Consider the following 21,259-nt stretch of genomic DNA (forward strand, 5'->3'; position numbering starts at 1 on the left):
AGATGGCTCTTGGTAATATGTTGCGGTAGAGAATACAGGAGACGTTTAGGAAGGGCTGAATTAGCTGGGGAAAAGATAGGGAAAATAGCAGAAGGGGAAATATGCAGTGTGGTGGGGTCAGGTCCACACCCTCCCAAGTTTCCTTCTCCAACTTGTAATGCAGCAGAAGAACAAATCACTTAGCTTTCGGTAATGTTTTTTCTGATGGAGGTTCGTCCCACAGATTCCTCATCTTTGATATCCATCTCCCAGCGCAGCTGCTCTTTGGAAACTTTTCAGCCGCCAGAAGAGCACAGTGTGGCTCCGCCTAACTTCTCTATTTGCAGCATGGCAGACAGGGCGTCACGGCTAGTATATATTGAGGGACACGCCCTGTGACCTTAGTTCCACCCTTTTCCCCTAGCACTCTGATCTGAAGGTGAGGGGCCACAGAACCAAAAGTGTACTAGCTATCTGCCAAGTGTGGCAGGCTGAGAGGGTGATGAGGAAGCAGTGCAAAGAACACCAATCAGAAAGATCCTTACAGAGAGGTAGAGTGTTCTTCTAATTAATTCCTTCCTCCCACACATTTTTCCTCTTTGATAGACTCTGATAGCAGTACAGTGATCTGGAGGAGGGAGGAGAGCAAGGACACCAACAAAGCCAGAAAACTCTAAAATAGCGTTCTACTAAAACAAGCATCCTGTCCTGACTGAGAATCCAAGCGGTAATGCTTTGCAAACACATGCGCCACATAACTACCTGGCAAATGTCCAGAACACCAGAACAGGGACTCTAAATTGCAGAGCAGAGATGCCAGCCAGCCCTCTAGTGGAATGAGCCCCAAGACCTTCCGGCACATCCTTGCCACTCTATCATAGCATTCGGAGATGCAGAGGATGATCCACCTTTACTGGGTCTGCTTGATGACAGCCCTGCTAGCATGCACACCAGCATAAACAACAAGGTTGTATTTGTAAAATGTTAAAGGGGTGTCGGAGCCCCTCTACTGAGAAATAACATGGGTCAAATACCCTGTTCTATGGAATTTCTTCCACTCGGAGGGTCTGCAACCACGTTTTAGCTAACTATCCCTTTCACAGAGGAGAGATATCCATTTGCATATCTGTCTTTGTCCCACCCACAAGCGCAGTCCAGCACCGAAATGCTAGGCAATTCTCTGAACAAGACTACCATCAGCAACCCCAGACACGTACTTCGGCCTAGTCGGGCATCATCAGTGAGGTGAAGCTGAGCCTCTCTAAGGCACAGTGAGCAAGGGGTTGCTGATGGTACTCTTGTTCAGAGGAGAATTGCATAGCAGTTCGGTGCTGGACTACCCTTGTGAATGGAACAAAGACTGATATGCAAAGCTGAGCGTAGCCAGGCTTGTAGGACTACAATACAGGAAGCCACAAGTCTCAACAAGTCCAGCAAGGCTGAGGCTGGAACATTCTCTTGTGAATCGGACATGGACCTTTTGGAGATGTTCACCTCTCGATCCTTGGGCAGGAAAGGCCCTGCCATAGCGCGTGCCCAAGAACACACTGATGAAACAGAGTGACTGGGAGGGTGAAACAGACTTCTTGAAATTCAGGGAGCAGCCCAAAGTGTGCAACCGCCTGTACAATCGGTACAAATGTGCCGACTTCTGTTCTGGGAAGCAAGCTTGGATGAGTCAGTCATCTAGATAAGACAAGTAATAGATACCCTCCCATCTGCAGTGAGCCGCAACCACTGCCAGCAGCCTGGTGAAGACCCTGGGTGTCGAAGATAGATTGAACAGCAGGACCAATAGTGGCAGTACCTCACTGTGATCTCAGGTACTTCTTGTGCCTTCTGTTAGGCACATGGAAATGGGTGTCCTGGAGATCCAGGGTGTTAGAACTGATTTTCTAAAACTCTGGGAGCTGTAGCCAAACCAGTTCAAGGTAGCAGTGACGAGTGGTCTATGCTAAGTCTCAAGGGACTGTGAGCTTGTAAAGGGTCCACAATGAGTACACACACAAAATACAGTTATTTATGTCAAAGCAATACTATGTTGAAACACTTGTGTATAGGCGCGTTATAAATGGCATATCATATCATGTGAAATGACTACTATCATTTAGAAGCATCACACAACACTAAGAATAGAAAACATATACACAGTCACTAGAATAGGGCATAATACAGATCAAACCACTGTAAAGGAAAGTACATATTAGATTATGCACCACAGGTCCACAGAGAATCAGCGCTAGCTTCAAAAGTCCTTCCCTAAGTTGTTTGGGGCCTTATGCCCAAAGGTTCATGAAAAGTTCCGACACAGTTTGTAATGCTGGAAAACTGATGGTAGGGTCTCTGGGATCCAGTGAACGATTCCAAGGGTTAGAGGACAAGTTATACTAACTAACTAACCAACCAAGTGTCCCCAACTTTCAGTAGGCTTGCACAAGGAACCAATGGCAAAGGCAAAGTGTTATAAAAGTTTGTAAAAGTTAGCAAACCTTTTAAAGGCAGTTTAGGGACAGGTAAGAATCACTGTAACTCACCCCCCGTACTCCGATTCTTCACAGGACTTGGCAGGTCGATGGAAGAAGGTCTGAGGCCGCTTTTCCCGCTGTCAGCCTCATGCCTTGATTCGTAGGGGTTGCAGGTTCGAGCAGATCTCGTCAGTGTCTTTGGCTGGTGCAAGGACGCTTGGTGGAAGAATGCAGCAAAACACGATGCAGGACCCCTCTCAGGACTGGACTTGGCTTAGGTGAGCCGTTTCAGACAGCAGTCACCGCAGCACAGCGATGCAAATGGACTCACTTGATGCAGTCGGATTTTATCCCCTAGTTCAGGTCCCCTTGATGTTAGGACTCCGAAATATCACTGAGGTAAGTCTTGTAGGACAAGCTGAGGATCCCCAAGTTTCAGGCCTCAGCTTGGAATGGTGACGTCGGCGGCACGGTAGCCCAAACTCAGAGCTGGTCAGCCACAGAGCGGTGCCGGGGCACTTCCGAAGGCTCTTCTTCGCAGGGTACAGAGCAGACGTCAGGAATGGATGTTCCCCCCACTCCACGGGTTGCAGCTCCTTCGAAGGACTGCTGTTGAGCGACAGCAAGACAGGCCTCTTCCAGGACAGCACCAGAAGTTGGTCGCCATGCCTCCTTCAGATGGGTCACCGGTCTCCTCACGGGTCTCACAGCTGGATAGGATACTTGGCTCCTTCAGATTTCTCCAGGATCTCTAGAGTGCGTGCAGGGGTCCTTTTCTTATCCCAAAAGGCAGCTAAGAGCAGAAACTCCCACTAGCAAATAGTAGAACAAGCCCCCACACACACCCCAGCTTTGGTCCAATCAGGACCACTGGCGGGAACACTCATGCATATCACTCGACTGAAACCAGTTTGTGGGTTAGAACCAGACAGTCTCAGTCCACATCCTGCCAGCAACCACACATGGCCATCCAGAAGCCCACCAAAAGCCTCTGCTTTCCCGGGCATTGGAAGTCCATATAAGGATTTTCCTGTCCTCCCAGGCCAGGAAGAAGGCTAAAAGACAAGATGACCAAAGGACAAGCTAAATACCTTGTGGCACGGCCATGTTTGGGCACTAGCCACAGTTAGTAGCCAAATGCAGTAAACACGATAAGGCTAAAACGAAAAGCACCACAACATTGTAAAAAGTCACTGCTGCCACCAGCTTGTCCATTTATCACACCTAGAATAACCAAAAATCCTTTGAGTGTTAGCTTATGGCAAAAACAAAAGTGTACACCATTGTACTGCATTGTAAGATGCATTGTACAATGTTAAAGAATGTTACCACAACTTATAACAAGTTACTAAAAGTAGTAACCAAGTAACAAGACTAAGAAAAACAATGTTTCCCAGTACTGACAGCCTGCAGGACATGTTTGTTTCTCCATAACAGATGAGCAAAAGCCAGTGTAGTGACGCTTAAGGCTTTACTGCACTATAAAAAGTACAGATCAGGATCAAAAATAAAAGCACAATGTTTGGGGGTCCATAGCAAAGGTGCAGTAAAGAGAAATCTTTCCTAAAACAAGGAAACTAGCCAGTGCTGCTGGTCGAGGGATTGAAGGATCTAAGCCAGAGTATCCACTTGAACCTGTCCTTGCGCAAGTGCAGATTCAAGAGTTTCACATCTAGAATGGGACATGAGCACCCACCTCCTTTCGCACCTGAAAAATAGTTGAGTACCATCCCCATCCTCGTTCTGAGCATGGCACCGGGTTTATGGTGCCCTTTGCCAATAGCTGACAAACCTCCTCCAGCAGGAGGGGGCCTGGAGGCAAGCACTGATTGGTCAGGGGATGGTTTGGAGAGTGTTAGAAAGGGGAGACAGTATCCCTGACAAGCGACCTGTTAGGTCCAGGTGTCTGATGTGGTAAGATTCCAATCCTTTACAAACCTATCAGTTCTGCCCCGCACAGGTGACGTGTGATGGAAGTCCGTTTCACAGGGGCTTCACACCTGAGGCTGTGGAGGGCACAGCAGAGGCTGACAAGCCTCCTCTAGGAGCATCTCTGTCCTGACCCCTATTTGGACGTGCTGCACTTGCCTGCCGGAGGGGGCCTGTCCTCTGTTCCTGTTTGCATAGGTGCTGAAGGGCCAGAAGCCCCTGTCTATGGAGGCATTGTGCTGTTGCTGTAGAACAGCTAAGCCCAGAGACTTGGGGCAGTCACCCTGGAAGTTTGAAAGGGACTCAGCTTTTGTCCCAAGCAAATTGTTGCCATCGAACACCATATCCAGGTGTTTGGCTTGTATAGGTGAAACCAGAGCTTCTCACCCACAAGTACCTTCTCGACACTGTTCCAGTGGCCATTATCCTAGTGTCACAGTCAGAATTATCCAGGCCTGATTGGAGGATCTGACAGAAAGCCCCTTCGCCGTCCTTTCCCAGGGCTTCAAAAGTCCTCCCTCACATCACCTGCAGGGGGTTGTGGGGCTCAGCAGCCTCAGATCATAGACCAATGACCAGAAGAGAATTAGGCCTAGGCACAGGGGGCTTTGATGGACCTCAGGCCCAGACTGCCTGAACCAAAAATCTTACTTCTGTAGGCATCCAGCCAATTGCGCTCCCTATCCGGAGGCAAGGATAGGAAAAACATTACCTTCAGGTTTGCCATGACTGCCTGGACAACCAGGCTTTCTGGGAAGGAGAGACAGGAATAACTCATCAGAAGGGTCCACCCTACCCTCATCTGCCATATATATGTGCACAGTTGGGACTGAGACCGGTTTTAACCATGACTGGTGCTTCCACTGCTGTTTTAAAGGACAGGATAGTCTCTCTTTGGGTACCTTCATGTAGAATATTATCTCCAACTGCACCTTGTGTCTAAAAGGGGCTGATAAAGGTACGTTTTCAACCACCTTAGCTATGAGGTGATGAAAAGCCCCCCCTCCAGCCCCCAAGGCTTTCCTGGGTTTGGAGCAGTGAACATGTCGAAATCTGGGGAAGTGTCCAGATCACTTCCATCTTGCAAGTCAACTGCAAGATCCACCAAGTCACCTTCATCTCCATAAAATTCCTCAGGGAAGTCCCCAACTTCTCTTGGGCATAAGGCCCCCAACACTCATCATAAATGTTTTCCACTCGAAACATAAATTCACCCCTAGAGTGCAGTGCACACTCCAGAAGGACCTCAGCACCACAGAGAGGGGAATCGGGCCCGTAAACCAGCTAAGCGTGGCCCTGAGACAGATCCTTGTCTGTTTTAACCATGGCCAAACCCAAGGGCGTATTGTTGCTGGTTCTTGCGTAGTCTGTTAGCTCGTCTGAGTGGAGTGGACTCTAATGGCACCGGCGGGGCCGAGGCCAACAATAACATCACTGAAGCTGTAGCCTTTGGCCCTGGGACCGAAGACGCCAGTGCCGGGACCTTGATTAAGCCATTGAGCATCATTAGCCAAAATGCCTCCCATTCCCGAGGTGTGAAGGATTGTATGGGGAAAGGTAGGTGTGGTGTGGAACGATATATTGAGAGACCACGCTTAACATGGGGACCCCCCTTAATCAAGATGACTCACAGTACATTGATTACTTTGCTCAGCTAGCCCTGTCTATGACTCATATAGAGCCCTGTGGATCACTCCCCCTGTTCCACCAATGAGCCAATTTAAATTATAGGTTCAATCATTCTTGCACTAATTGATTACACACACCACCTACTCTGTGGCACAAAACAACGCTTCAATACAAAACATACTTTTTCCTTTTTGTCTCAGTTACTGGCGAACACAGGCCAAATAAACAGGCCAAAACACTTGTCTCACAAACCCCTTTGATGTCAAAATTATATAATACCATGGCACATTACTAGAGCATAAATATGACTTGATCAGATTTAAAACCACTGCACAGTTTTGATTTTCAAAGCGAGTTCACATGCAGCACTTTGTACGTGTCAGTCCCCTGCACACGTCAAAATGCTATCAGTTTTGAAATTACACAGACTTTTCAGAATACTTTTGCTTGATAAAAATCTAGTTCCTACTTCACCCGAAGCAATACGAAATCATTCTCTCTATCAGGGCTACTTTTTCACTCTCAGGACAGAGTGTACATTTTTCAGTGGAGTCTTACACTCGGTTTCATTTAACCCAGCACCAAAACTCAGGTTCCAGTTATATTCAGCACCCCTCTGTTTAAAGGCAAGGTCTGGGGAGAGGTGACATGAATTTCGTTTTTGGATAAGGACACCCCTTTTCTTTAGAGAAGCATGGGATTGACAGAAAAAATAGATATACCCAATTACTTTAAATGATTAAAACTTAACATCCCGCTAGGAAAGAGGGCAGAGATATTGAATTCCAGAGAGGTCTGCCTGCGTCAATCTAAATGCGAGTTAATTAAATTATTATTCAGCTAAGGGTCTACACAGTTACCCCCCCACCCACTGTTAAGGGAAAATATTAAGGTTTATGGTTTTGTTTGGATTAGTCTACTTACATTGGCTTTCTCTGTTTTGGCACTCAGGAAAGGTACCAGCAGGGCTCCTCTTTTGGGGAAGCACAGGGGTATGGTCAGGCACTTCAGTCAAAGATAGTCACCAGCATCCATCCCTCATGATCTCTTGTCTTAATGAGTTAGACAGAGATCCTTCTCATTGGTACACCTGCGCCCTGTTTTCCTCCTACCCTCTGGCCACCCTCCTTGGGCCCTCTACCCTCACCACCCTGTGGGGACAAAAATTTTGAGGTCATCAGACTCTGCTTTCTCCTTCACCCCTGACATCTTGAACCTTTCCAAGAAGGCCCACTTTCAGCTTCACCTCCTTAGAGGCATTCTCCCTTTCCTCACCTTTCCCCAGAAGCTCAAGGTCTCCAGAGCTCTGGTCCTCTCTAGGCTGGACTATTGCAACAACCTCGTCCTCATTCTCCCCCTTTCTTCCCTATGCCCCCTTCAGATAATCCAGAATAGGGCTGCAAGATTTATCCTTGGCCTCAAGCCCAGAGACTGGATCTCTCCAGCCCTAAAATCTCTCCACTGGCTCCTGTTGGCCGTGAGAATCAAATTCAAGACCCTCTGCATCATCCACAAGCCTTTTTGGGGCATGGGACTGCACTATCTCCACATTTCACTCCCTAAATACTCCCCTGCTAGAGCCCTCCGCTCCTCTAGCTCCAACTCTCTGCTTGTCAAATGCTTCTTTAAGCAGAGAGTGGCAGGCATGTCTATCTCTTTGGCTGGTGCTTCCCTTTGGAACAGCCTCCTTGCCCCCCTCAGACTTGAGCCAGACCCCCTTAAGTTCCGTAAACCTCTCAAAACTGCTTTTCTCTACCTCTTTCCTTTCTCTGCTAATCACTCCATTGTCGCTGAGACCGGTGGCCTAGTCCCTCGGGAATTGCACAGGTTACAAGGCCCTCTACCCAATCGACACCAGCACCCTCCCCCCTCAGCACTGCCCTTGCAGGCCCCCTGACTGGGGGCTGTGCATACCACCCTTGGGATTCCTCCGTCCTAGCACTTAGTCTCTGGCCTCCTCCCTTGGCACTTCCCTCCCGGGCTTCCACCAGCACTTGTCCATACCTTGTTCCCTCTCCCCTCCCTTATCTCCTGGACTTCTACGTCCGAATGCCACAAGGCCTAGTAGGACCACAATAGTATATTTACTGTTTTGCTCCCCTTGTTCCCTCCCCACTTTGCCTTGTGGAACCTCGGAACACCATTCTTTTGTATAGGTGCCTAACAAATGCTCAATAAATAAAATAAATACCTTTGGCTTTCCTTAATAATAAGGCCCGGTCTGCTTTTAGGCTTTCCCAGTTTCTGTCTCCCAGATAAAATAATCCTGCAGTAATCTTGACTCCCTTTTCAACCTGGGTAATTTCAGGCAGCTGTGTCAGGATTCACCAGATAGATTATATGCAAGTCTCTTTTAGGCAGCCCTCCCTTTCCCGATAAAGCGAGGGCTTTTCACCCTATAAGCCACACCTCCAAATATTAAAATTAGGAGGTGCAAGTTTACTGGTTCTGACTTTTCATTGTAGGTGTATCCCCTTTAATAAACACAATACTCAGATATTTATGTCCCCCTAATCATGACCGATCTATGACAATTATTTTTAAAAAAAAGTTTTAAATTATTTGTTTGGGTTAATAAATAACCTTTACAACATTTCTCAAACAGAGATACTCAGCAGAAAAGAAAAAATACTTTAACAGAAATACATGGGAAGTGTAGGGTATTTTATGTAAATTTGGGGCCTAGCGGTATTTTCTTACCGCCAAAAAAAAAGGTAATTTAGCAATAACTACTCCTTGCATTTAGATTGGGTTTAGCTTTATGGTGGTATAGTGACGATGCATTATTTCAGTACACAAATACATTTTGTTGGTATGCATTTTGTTGTGGTATAGTGATGAGCATAGCTTTCTTTTTTTTTCGTGGCCCTAATATACAAAACCCCCTTCTTCTTGCTTGGTCTGTTTGTGTGATCACTAGAGAGGCCTCGGGCCTACATTATTCAGAAACACCACATTTTCATATAGAGTGGCATCTATGGCTGTTATCACTGATTTATCTACACCAGTGAACTATGTTTCCATAAAGTATTCACAATAACGTGGTATTATCACTAATTTATTTACATTAGTGAGACTGTTTCCAAAGGCCTCTCTGCTGATTCATGTACGCTCAGCAGACTATTGTATTATATTCCACTCAGAAGCCACACACACATACCTTGAGTGGAATCACGCACACAGCTATTTATAATTGCTCATGACATTGCTTCATCTGTATAGGAAATTTGGCACATTAAACATCATTCCCTCTCTTGCAGAGTATTTATTTTAGAGGCACCAAATGAAAAACAGAAGCAAGAACACTCTTAGGCAGACTGTGTGTTATCACAATTTCATTTCAAAATGATACATTACCATTCTTGTGAGACAATCCTCTCTGAAATAAACATAAGAGAAACAAATGCAATAATACCACGAATTTCACTTTACATTTGCAACAAGAGAGAAAAATTACATCATTTGCCTTGCAACATTATAACGTGGCAGTTAAACACAGGGGAAGTCCCTATCACTACTCTGCTGCCTGATAGTAGATCATTCGTACGGCAGTCACAGTAATCTCACTCCATTTGTATAATTACCAGTTGTTTGCAGCTTTTCAGCACGCAAAATCTCCTGGCTTGTCGCCTCCGAGCAGTGACCCAGGGCTTTCTTTTTTTTCTTTAAAGCACCCAGCGAGAACATGCAGTTCAATCTGCAGTTCTCAAGCCAGTGCCAAGTGACTAGGAAACCCCAGTCTCTGAAGGTCAGTAGTAAAGCTCCTCACAGCAGCCCAGCAAATGCCACCTCACTGCAACTCCTAAACAAACAAACTCCACAAAATGTCTTCTCTCATTCATTCTCTCAGAGCTACCCCAAGAACCCTCTGTTACATCCCCCAGGCTGACGTGTCACCAATCAAATTCACATTATCATATCCTCCTTCCTCAACAATAGCTCGCTTTTACAGTAGGCAACTGTAGCTAACTGATTTCCTGGTATGCAGAGTTATTTCCTGCAAAGGAAGTGAACAGAGCAAAGAAAAAAAAATCTAAATGCACGTTTAAAAAAATGAATCTCAGCCTGCCTCATTTTTACACATGGAGAACACATTATAATGTTATTTGGTTAGAATCGATGTTAGTATTTGTTAATTAAGTTAATCAATCAAGTACCTAATGTGGTCTCCTGTAAGTGAGAACAATAAAATGGTGTGCTTTTAAAATCTGCAGCCATTGGCACTGTACTCCAAAACACACTAAATTATACTACATATACCCTCCTTTTTTGAGAATTTGGCCATGATCCAAGCCACAATTGGAAGAAACCAAACTTGCCTCCTTTCTTCCTTTAAAATGTATGCGTATTACGATATCTTTCTCTCCCCGTTGTATCTACTAACATGAGCAACATCTTCATCTTCACTGACAAAACAATCAACCATCCTCCCATTATTAGCACCAGGACAGCTAAACCCACTATAGAGCGTTCTCCCCCAGGTTCCCCAATTAAACCTTTCCACTTCTATTATACCCAGGTTACTAACTGTAAAATTGTTCTTTCTTAGATTCATTTTCACTACATGCTTTTCTTTATGATTCAATAAGAACTCCACATCCGGGTCTATTGGAAATACATCCCTTTGAAAAAATTCAATATTTTCTACTTGGCTTTCCCAAATGTCATTTGTAACATGAAATAATGTTAAACCTCCAATCGAAACAATTGTGTCCTTTGGAAACTGTAAGTAAAATACATTATATTTCACCTATTTGACCACAAATGTTCCATGATTCAAATGTACTACCATAAAATTCTTCATACAGGTGCTGACCAACCATTTACCTTTGACCGTCTTAGCTTGTGCCAATTCTTCACCCCCCCATATTGCTAATAATTACTTCACATCCTTCTGATATACTTGGGTCAGATTTCAAACCACAAATAGCGTCCGTAGCATCAGGAATAAACGGTTTGCCTGGACACATATAATTTTGTTCTTTAAATTTCACACAAGTTTCCAAATTTGGTATCAAGTAAACCTCAGGCTCCCATGACTGAAATGCCACCACTTCTGGAGTCTTAATCTTAATAAATGTGTCCTCTTGCCAAAATCCCACATTGTGTACCCACTTAGTTTGATAAATGAGTTCAGGGGCCACATATGGGATGCATAGTAAAACCCCTATTTCCAACCTTTCCAAGTCCACATATAAGGGCATTGCATTACCCATTTCAAATGCAATGTTTACCCGTACCACATCAATCTCCCTCCTGGTCCACCTTTCTATCATTTGATGAATAATATCCTGTGAAACGAAGTACAATGGTATATGTCCTTGAATCAGTTGTAAAATTGCAGTTTGAACTTCTCTCATGTAATTCATTAACAGTCTATCAACAGGACTCATTATATTCAATATCTCACTCAATGTTCTGTCATGCTTAATAATCAATTTAGTTGCCCGTTGAATTACATCCGATTGTTCATTCAATATGATCGCAGTTTCATTTATGAACCTTATTTGTTCATCTAATCCCCCTCTAATTCCATCTAAAGTTGTTTGTATTATTTCTAGGTCAACACTCAGTTGTTGTGCTTTAGTACTCAGCGTCCCTACTGAAATGACATTGGCTGTTGACATTGTGGTACCTATTATGGCTCCAATTATAGACATTACCAGTGACACTGCAAGCATTACTGCTCCTCTTTTTCCTCTCCTCTTCTTAATGTCTGCTGAATTCACAAATGTTTTCTCCAATTGCATCAACATATCTCTTATTGACTGCTTAGCGTCCTCTTTTCTTAGTTCCAGCCACTCTTTAGTCTGCTCAGCTTTAATTCCAGTATTGTTAAAATGTTTTTCCATCAGAGTATCAGGATTCAATGGTATGTAAATGTTCTGGAAAATCATCCTTCTATCACTCATGATGAATCCTGGTGCTTCTTCTACCGCAATACCAGATGCTGGTCCAGGCTCAATGACAACCTGTGCTTCTATAGTTTTGAAGCTCCCAACGAATGTCATCATAATTATCCATATTGTTGGCGTCATCATCAGTGCTGATTGCTTTGTAGCCTTGGTCTTCGGCCCCTTCCGGGGCTTCTCCGGAATCCGTCCGCGTGGGTTCCAGGACTCCATCGTCTCCCGTGTCCTCCAATCCCGTGACCTCCAAGCCAAAATGTGTTAATCAATAGTGTAAATCAATGTCATGATGCCTACCCCCGGCGAACCAGACCAGGTCCAGCAACCCCGGAAGCAGGCATCAAGTTATTTTGAGCAAGCCCAAAACCCCCTGCTAGGGGCTGTTTGGGTGCGGTCCTGGCGTCTATGGCGCCAGGTTCATATGGAGAGTCAGTCCCGGTGCCATAGGCGCCAGGCTCATAGAATAGAACTTACCTGAGGCAGACCATGCTGCAAGCTTACCTGATGCAGACCATTCTGCAGAGCTCCAAGCCAAATGAGGCTTGGAAGGGACTATTTTACCTAGGGACTATTTTTTACTCGGGTGGGGCTGGGGAGGAATACATACCTGGGACTACTTTGGAGGCTATTTAAACCACGCCCGAAGAGCAGCACACGCTTCGCGTTATTCTGCATCCAGCAGCGTAACGCTCACCGTGTCAGCAAGCCTGCATCCAGTCTTCTGCCACGCCCGCCTCGAGTCTGCAGCTCCTAGAAAAAGGGAGGAACAGAAGGAGAAGAGGTTAGAATAAGAGCAAAACCTTCGATCCTTACCTGAATTCTGGATCCACCGCCCTTCGAGCTGGAAGAAAGAAGCATTTTACGCACGCCGCCTCGCCTGCTGTAACGCCGCGCTGAACTCACCGGCCTTCGCAGCATCCTCACAATCCACCGCATCCTTCTGCATGTTCCCGCCGCACTCTGGCACCTAAGGGGAACACAAGAACAGCAAAGGTGAGCCAAGGGAATAAAAAGAGGCAATAGTAACTACCCCCATAAACTTACCTGATTACCGCCAGGGGTACTATTCCTCTTCACGGGTCGGCGCAGACTCCATTGCATCCTCGCCGTACCCCGGCCCCTACGGGGAACAAAAGGACAACAAGGTGAGACGAAGGGACAAACAAGGGGAACTCTTCTCACCAGAATAGACTCACCTAATTTTACCGCCGGAGGCATTATTCCCCGAACTTCATATTTTCTCTCCACACCTGAATAAGGGAGCAAGCCACAGGTTACATTCTGGACTTATTTTATTGAACTGTGTAGGATAAGCCAAATCCTTACCTGAACTTCATCAGCTACCACAAGGAACTCTTCGCTGGGGTCAAGCTGCAAACTGCAAGGAATCGGACAAGAGTGAAAGTCAGACATGTGAACTTTTACGAACTACATACTTTTCGGAGTCAATATTGTTCTGGAACTCACCAATTCCTTCGAGCCAGTGAAGCAACTGGTTATCAACGCGCCCCTGCGCTCAATGCAGGATGGAGAGCTCATCTTTTCAAGCCATCAGGTGAGACTATAAGAGGAGACATCAAAGGTGATCTGTGGGGAGAACAGCGGGGGGTGGGGGGATTTACGCTCAACCCCACGGGTGGTTAATTCCCTTTCTCCATTTACAGAAGAATATTCCTACGGGCCAAGCAAACGAAGCTAGGTGGGCCAGTCCAGTCCGTCATCTCGGCCCTACGCGTCACATTGGTGGAGACCGCAGTTGTCCAGTTCAGACCGACGCCTCTGTGGGAGCCAGGTGAGCGTAACAATCAAATAGAAAAGAAACAAATTAAGTACATAGCACAATACTAACTTCATCCTTTTGCCAAAAATACAATTATACATATATCTATACACTTTTGCCCTCTTCCTCTCGCTTTCTGAAAATAAACACATGTTAAAGAGAAAACAAACATACATAAAACAGCATCCAACATTTAATACATTTTCATTTTGTAAAATAACTCCATTAGTTTCAGCCCCCATTTTTTTTATGTATACATATATATATATGTCACAGTATAATCAATCACATCTATTTGTATTTCTCTGTCATTGCCCTATGACTAACCTCATTTATTTATTTTTATGTATTTAAGGGACTCTATCTGTTTCTACACACTCAAGTCTTCTTACCTCATGTTTGGGGTGCCATGGCTTAATTTGATTTACATGAACAAACTGTTCTGTTGCTGTTTTACCCTCAGTTTTCAAAATGTTCAAAATGTTGTACACTTATCTATAATTCGAAATGGCACCTGCCAGGCTGCCAGAAATTAGGAATTTTTCTGTTTACCTTTTCCAAAATGAAATTTATACACCTGATCGCCCACACAATACTCTTTCACTGATGTCTTTTTTTATCATACTATGACTTTGCACTGTCAGCAGCTCTTTCTAGATTTCGCTGTACAAAAACAAATGCATGTTGTAAATGCTTCCTTAGTTCATCAATGTATTCATGAACTGTGGATGCGCTCACAAGTGTCTGCTCATGTGTTCTGTATAGCAGGTGTTGTGGTAACACCATTTTCCTACCTGTCAAAACCTCATGGGGGCTAACACATGTTGCTTTGGCAGGAGTTGATCTGATTGCCATCAAAACCAAAGGTAAACGTAAATCCCAGCTGGAACCTGCTTCTGCCACACATTTCTTTAATATGTCCACAACAGACCTATTGCTTCGTTCAACTCCACCTGAAGACGCCGCCCGATATGCGATATGTAGCTTTCTCTTCACACCCAGTATTTGCCATACCTTACTCATTAGAGTACTTGTGAAATGACTTCCTCTGTCTGACTCAATTCTTTGTGGCAACCCAAACCTTGAGAACACATGGTTCACCAGCAATGTGGCTGCTCTTTGCGCACTACAATCTGGTGCAGGAATACACTCAATCCATTTCGACATCAAACACACCACACTAAAAATATAACGGTTCCCCCTGCTCGACCTCTTTACAGGCCCTACATAGTCTATTTGCAAATCTGACCATGGAAGAGTTAAGCCTCTTTTCATTAATGGAGCTCTATGCATTGGTGAAGTAGGTTTAAATCGGGCACATACTAGACATCCTCTAGTATATAATTCCACATCTTGGGACATATGTGGCCGGTAAGCATAATCTTTTAGTATTTCCAATGTTTTTTGTGAACCTCTGTGGCCTGCAGTTATGGCATCATGTGCATGGTGTAGCATTAACCATCTGAATGAAAGGGGTACCACCCACTGTATCTGTCCTGTTATGGACTCTCTAATCACGAGTCCATCCTGTAGTCTAATTCGTTTTTTATTCTTTAATAGCACCCTCAACTCTTCTTTTCCCATACAATCATATTCTGTTAAAGGGTTTTGTTCAGGATCTATCAAATGATTATAATAGATTCCCAAAATTCGATCATCCTTTTGTGCCCCAATCAGCTCTTGGTCTGTTGTATCATAACTCCATTGTGCTACTGGTTGATCTACCTCCTTTGGCGCTTTAGAACGTATTACTGCATCAGTTTGTATTTCACCAAGTAAATGTTCAATAGGTAGCAATTATCCCATCACAGCCCCAATTTTAGCCAGGTGATCTGCCTTATCATTCCCCTCCTTATCCTCTCCTGGAGTTTTTAAATGCCCACGTATTTTCCTCCAGTATATTGTTAAATCATTCTCTGACACCATTTTGTCTATGGCTTGTATCATTTTTCCATGTTTAAGTGGCTTTTTGTTTTATGTAATCATTCCTCTTGCTTTCCAGCCAGGTAAATATTCCACAAAGCTATTTTGTGCATAGTCAGAATCAGTCACCAGGACAATTTCACTAAATGTATTATCAACTGCAGTAGCAATTGCTTTATTTCTGCCAATTCCGCTACTTGACTGCTCCTAGCTCCAATTCTCATCCCTATACTGGGGACGGCTTCACATTTCAACCAGACATTTCCTATTCCTGACACTAATTGTCAACCATCAACACATACAGTTGGCAAATCCTTGCATGTCTTTTCATCAAAAGCTTTGTGTGGTGATTGCCCAAAATCCTGTAAACTAGATTCCACTTCTACTTCGTTTGACACATGTTCAGCTGTACAGTCATGTAGATCTGCTAAACCTTGAGCAACTGGGCTTTTTCTATTTTGGCCATATCTCACTTCTACAGGAAAACCTTGTAATGCTAGCGTCCACGAAGTGATTCTGGACTGTGCTAGGTTACCTGACCTGATTCTTTTACTCTCTACAAACTGCAATGGTTGATGATTGGTCTCAATAATTACCTTTTCACCCTGAACAATGGGGCGGAAATGCTGTAGCGCCCACACAGTGGTCAAAAGGGCCTTTTCACATTCACTGAATTTAATTCCAACTTGGGAAAACGCCTTACTTGCATAGGCAATGGTTTTGTGATTCAAATCATGTTTTTGTGATAGCACTGCTGACATACACTGTTCAGGGAAACCTATTTCTATAAAGAAATCCCTGTCCTTTATGGGGTATGCTAAACATGGTGCCTTTACAAGACATTCCTTTAATTTAGCCACTGCTTCAGACTGCTCTTTTTCCCATTTCCAGGGTGTATTCAGCTTTAACAGCTTAGTTAATGGTTGAGTAATTTCAGCATAATTTTCAATGAACTTCCTGTTATAGCGCGTCATTCCTAATAAACTTTTTACCCCTTTCACATTTTTAGGGTCTTTTAGTTTTTGTATAGCCTCCACTTTCTTCTTTTGTGGGTTTAATCCATGTTCAGTCACTTCATGGCCTAGAAAATTCACCTTTTTCTTGCACCATTGTGCCTTTTGTAAACTTTGGCGCCTGCTTTCTGCAATTGGCCAAGAACATGTCTTATTTCATCAAAATGGTTTTTCAAGCTTTCATTTTTTATCAGTACATCATCCACATCAACTATGGTACCTCTTTCTGCTGCATCAGGCATGGCCTTTCTCAAAAATATTCCAAATTCACTCCCACTATTGACATACCCAAATGGAACTCTAACCCACGCGTATTGCGTCTTATCAAATGAAAATGAAAATAAATTCTGAATCTCCTCTGCCAATGGCACGCACCAATATCCAGAGGTGAGATCTAACGTGGTAAACACTTTTGAACCATGTACCTGAGCTAGGCCCTGATCAATGAATGGCAGTGGCCATCTGGATACTGGCACTCTTTTATTTAACTCCCTCAAATCTGCACATAGCCGCCATTGGCAATTTGGCTTCAACACACCTAAAATAGGTGTGTTGGATGTGCTATGAATAGGCCTGATAATTCCCCGAGACTCCACATTTTTAATAATCTCTGCCAATGATTCTAAACATGCCAGTGGTAATCTATACTGGCGCACAAATACTGTGCTTCTGCTACACCCGTCCAGTAGCGTGGCCACATGTAAATAAGTTAGACTGCAATCATAAGCATCTTTTGCAAATACATCTTTAAACTCCATAAATATCTTCCTCAATTCATTTCTATCCTCATCGCTGTCGCATGCATCTGCTGATAAAATCTGCTCCTCCACCATTTTTGAAAATTGTGGAAAATCTTCCAGTAAAGGAATCTCTGTGCTTTCCTCTAATTGTGTGGCTGTGTCTCTCTGTAAAGCTGCCACTTTTAAATATTTTGGCATATCAGCTTCCACTTCAATGGGCTGATTTTCTGTTTCATTTTCATTTACGTTAAATGTTATGCAATCCTCTTGATGACAGCACACTGTCTCATTTGAATCATAAGGGTACACAGAATGAATTTTAAATATTCCTTTGGGCTGAGAATTCAGGTGTTCTGGCAACTCACCTTTGGCATCAACATACTTTTCAGGTATATTTCCAGTCACCATGCTATTCAGATCTGCAGTATAATGTGATTTTTGTATGGCCATTCCTAATGAGGAGTTTTCCTCTAAATGAATATCTTGACAACCTTTATTATTCACCATGATTTTTACAGACCCTTCACCAATATCTACCAATGGAATGTATTCATAATCTAGGCTTTGCTGTTATATGGATTCATTCAATCACGCAAATGCATCAGAATCTTTCATCTGCTGTCCATTTTTGCACTTCAGTGTTATTGCAACCTGTTTGGTGAATGCAGGGATAATAGTATCCTTCCTCATTTGTAATTCAATTGCATATGGGACCAGTTGTGCGCAATGATAAGCCCTTCTTTTGTCTTCAAATTCAGGTGCAGGCCCACCTAGGCGTGACCATATTTTTTGATTAAGGAAATCTAACACCATACACATTCTGTGCATGATATCATTGCCCGTGTAAAAGTCATTTTGTGTTCCACTCGCTATCCATACATTATGGTAAATTGTTTTCTGCCCAATACTAATTTTTAACATGCATCTGCCTGCAATTCGGTTTTCAAAGTCTGGACTGTCCAAGCCAGAGACATATTGGTTTTTAATTCTAAATTTCGGGATCTCCTCCCTCTCCATTATTTTTTGCAATAATTTTTCATTGATGAAGCTCCTTTCTGTTCAAGCGCTAAAGTGGCTTTTATTGTTTTAGAATAGTTATCTATACCAATTTGAACCCATGGTTGCTCATCTTCCATGTGTATTTCAGCAAGAGTGGTGATGTGTTTTTCTGCATCTGTTTTAGGAACAGTATTCTGTTTGCATGTTTTCTCTTTTAAATAAAAGCGTAATGTGTGCTCATCTATGGCAGTTTGCCATCTTTTCCTTGGGTCCAAGTATATCTGTACAGATTGTTTATCGTCTTCACTCTGCATTTTATCTTGACACACTAATATAACAGTGGCGCTAGGGATGCAGCTATTCTGGTGCTATACTCCCACTGCATCATTTGTTTTGGCAACGGTGTGACATTAATTTATGTTGCTGTTTTGTGATTTTAATTTCTTAGGTCTCAATGGTATATTGGTTAAGGACCACAGTACGCCATTCACCCCATCTATGAGAGGAGACAATCTTTTCAGGCAATCTGTTCCCATCAGAAATGGAATTTCACAAATGGATGTGACCAATACCTCCTGTTTCATTCTGTGTTTACCTATCTTTATGTCAACCTCGGTGACGCCTATAATAGGCACCTCCTCCCCGTTAAAATTATGCACTGGACCTTGATTTTCCTTCACTGTGATCTGATTCTGTGGGGATCTCCCTTCATTGGTACTCTTTACCAATTCTTTAGACATAATTGTGGCCTGTGCGCCAGTGTCAATCATTACAAATGTATTGCATTTTTCTTCTACAGTGATGGGAGCATAATACCCGTCTTCAACTTCCTCTAACACACATAAGAATTGCAAATTCTTACTGATTTCAGGGCTCACCTTTCTCAGGCCTTTTTCACTTTTGGCTAAACACATTGGTAAATGGAAAGACATTTTTCCCTCCTTTTTTTGCCCATTTCTGTGTGAGAGACTTTATTCATTTCCCCATGTTCAGAGGTTTTTTGGAGTGTGGCCACCGTTCGCCCATCCATCCAGGTATCATCAGAGACCACATTACAGCCCTCCAACTGAACATGTGTAACAACATCACTTGGCAATTTGTCATTGTCTAATTCTGTGCATTTGTGATCATTTAGTGTAGTACCAGCCCTTTTAACCTCTTCAAAAATATGTGGCTCAAAGAATTCTTCAGGTGATTGACATGTACCCTACTTTTGAGTGTCTCTTTTTACTGCCTGTGTTTGGTTATTGTTCTGATTGCCCAGGGAAGGAGTTATAGCATCGCCACTTACTCCCTGTTCACTGGTATTCCCCATGCATGAGTCATTTTTATTAACTCTGTCTCTTTGTTCTTTTGGAATTTCAGGTTTTCCTTTTCCATTTGTACAAATCTCCAATGTCTGATTTATCTCTAGGTTAAACCAAACTTCTTTCATAAGGGTCTTTGCACTTTCTGTCACATGTTCATTTACCGGTATCTTTATTTTTGAATCTTTATACATCTCAGAGTCATTATGGAAAATCACATCAGAACAATCTGTTTTCTTGACACTGCAGGTATCATAAGTACTTAGTCACTTTTCAGAAACCCCCCGGTCATTGCTAGGGCCTTCTGCCCCCTCCTTGGATGACTGTTTTTGCGCTGTACAGAGCTTTCCTATTTGCTCAGCTAACATTTTCACTTGGGCCTCGAGACACTGGAATCTTTCCATCTCTCTAGAATCCTCTCTCTGTGGCCTAGATCGATATTGGTTGTTTTCCCCCTGATTGGATCTATTCTGGTACCTCCCAGGAGAACGATTTCTATTGGGATGGTTCCTGAACTCTTGATTCATTTGTGGAGAGGAGCGGGGTGCACCCATCCTTTGGTTTTAGTCCCCTGGTGGGGAATCATTGTACTGACGTGGAGTGTAGTTCATGTTCTGCCTCATGTCCTGTCTCTCTGGTTGTGTGTACTGACCCCTATGTTGATTCCCATTATCAGCAAATCGATCCACATATCGGGGTCTATCCTGATTACCATATATCATGGTATTGGGATCAAATCTGCTCTTTGTCCCCAATGTCTGGTAGGGACCATCATTTCTTTGATCCGGATTTTGTCTCTGGTTATTGTTCATACCTTACATATCAGGCCGATAGCCTGACCGGGGCCTATCTCCTAAGTACCTGGGGCTGATGTAGCTCTCCCTTTTACTAGGATCATGTGATTGAAACATTGGTACAGGAAGTGATGATCTTTGTTGATTACCCCCTTTGTTCAGGTGTCAAAATATTTTTACCTGGACCTTGAGCAGACTCAAGGGGCATTTTGGCTGACCTGATTTCCATCACTGTTGCTGAGGGTTCTTTAGATTTTGGTCTAGTGTCTTTCATTTTATCACTTTCTCTACCCTGACAATACAGTACTTCATATAGTTTTGTGCTTCGGTGCACAATCCACTCACGGGACTTGTCACGATCAAATTCACGGACCAGTTGTGATATGTCTTTCTGTAACCCATAGAAGTATGCAGTTTTAAACACATTAGAATTGGGGTCAAAAGATACCTCAAAGCGAGAAAAAACTCTGCCCATGTCATACTCTGCTGTTAATTCAATCCCCTTATGATACTGGCTGTGGGAGCATCTAGAGTTAAATGAAAATACTGCCTGTATTGTTCCTTAGGTATCTGGAGGGCTTTAAGAATGTCATGAACCGCTTCTAAGTGATCCTCTATGCAGCATTCCCCTCCCTTTTTAAATGGTTTGATCAGGACTTTGATGGATTTCATTATCTTTATGGGGCTACTGGTTGCAAAGCCATAGGATTGCACTACTTGGTGATTCAACCCTGGTTCCAGGTGTATGGGATTTGTGGCGGCCCCCAACGGGAGTATCAAATCCCCCAAGGG

This window comes from Ambystoma mexicanum, chromosome 14 (assembly GCF_040938575.1).
Source record: "Ambystoma mexicanum isolate Mex_15411 chromosome 14, UKY_AmexF1_1, whole genome shotgun sequence".
NCBI classification, from domain to species: Eukaryota; Metazoa; Chordata; class Amphibia; order Caudata; family Ambystomatidae; genus Ambystoma; species Ambystoma mexicanum.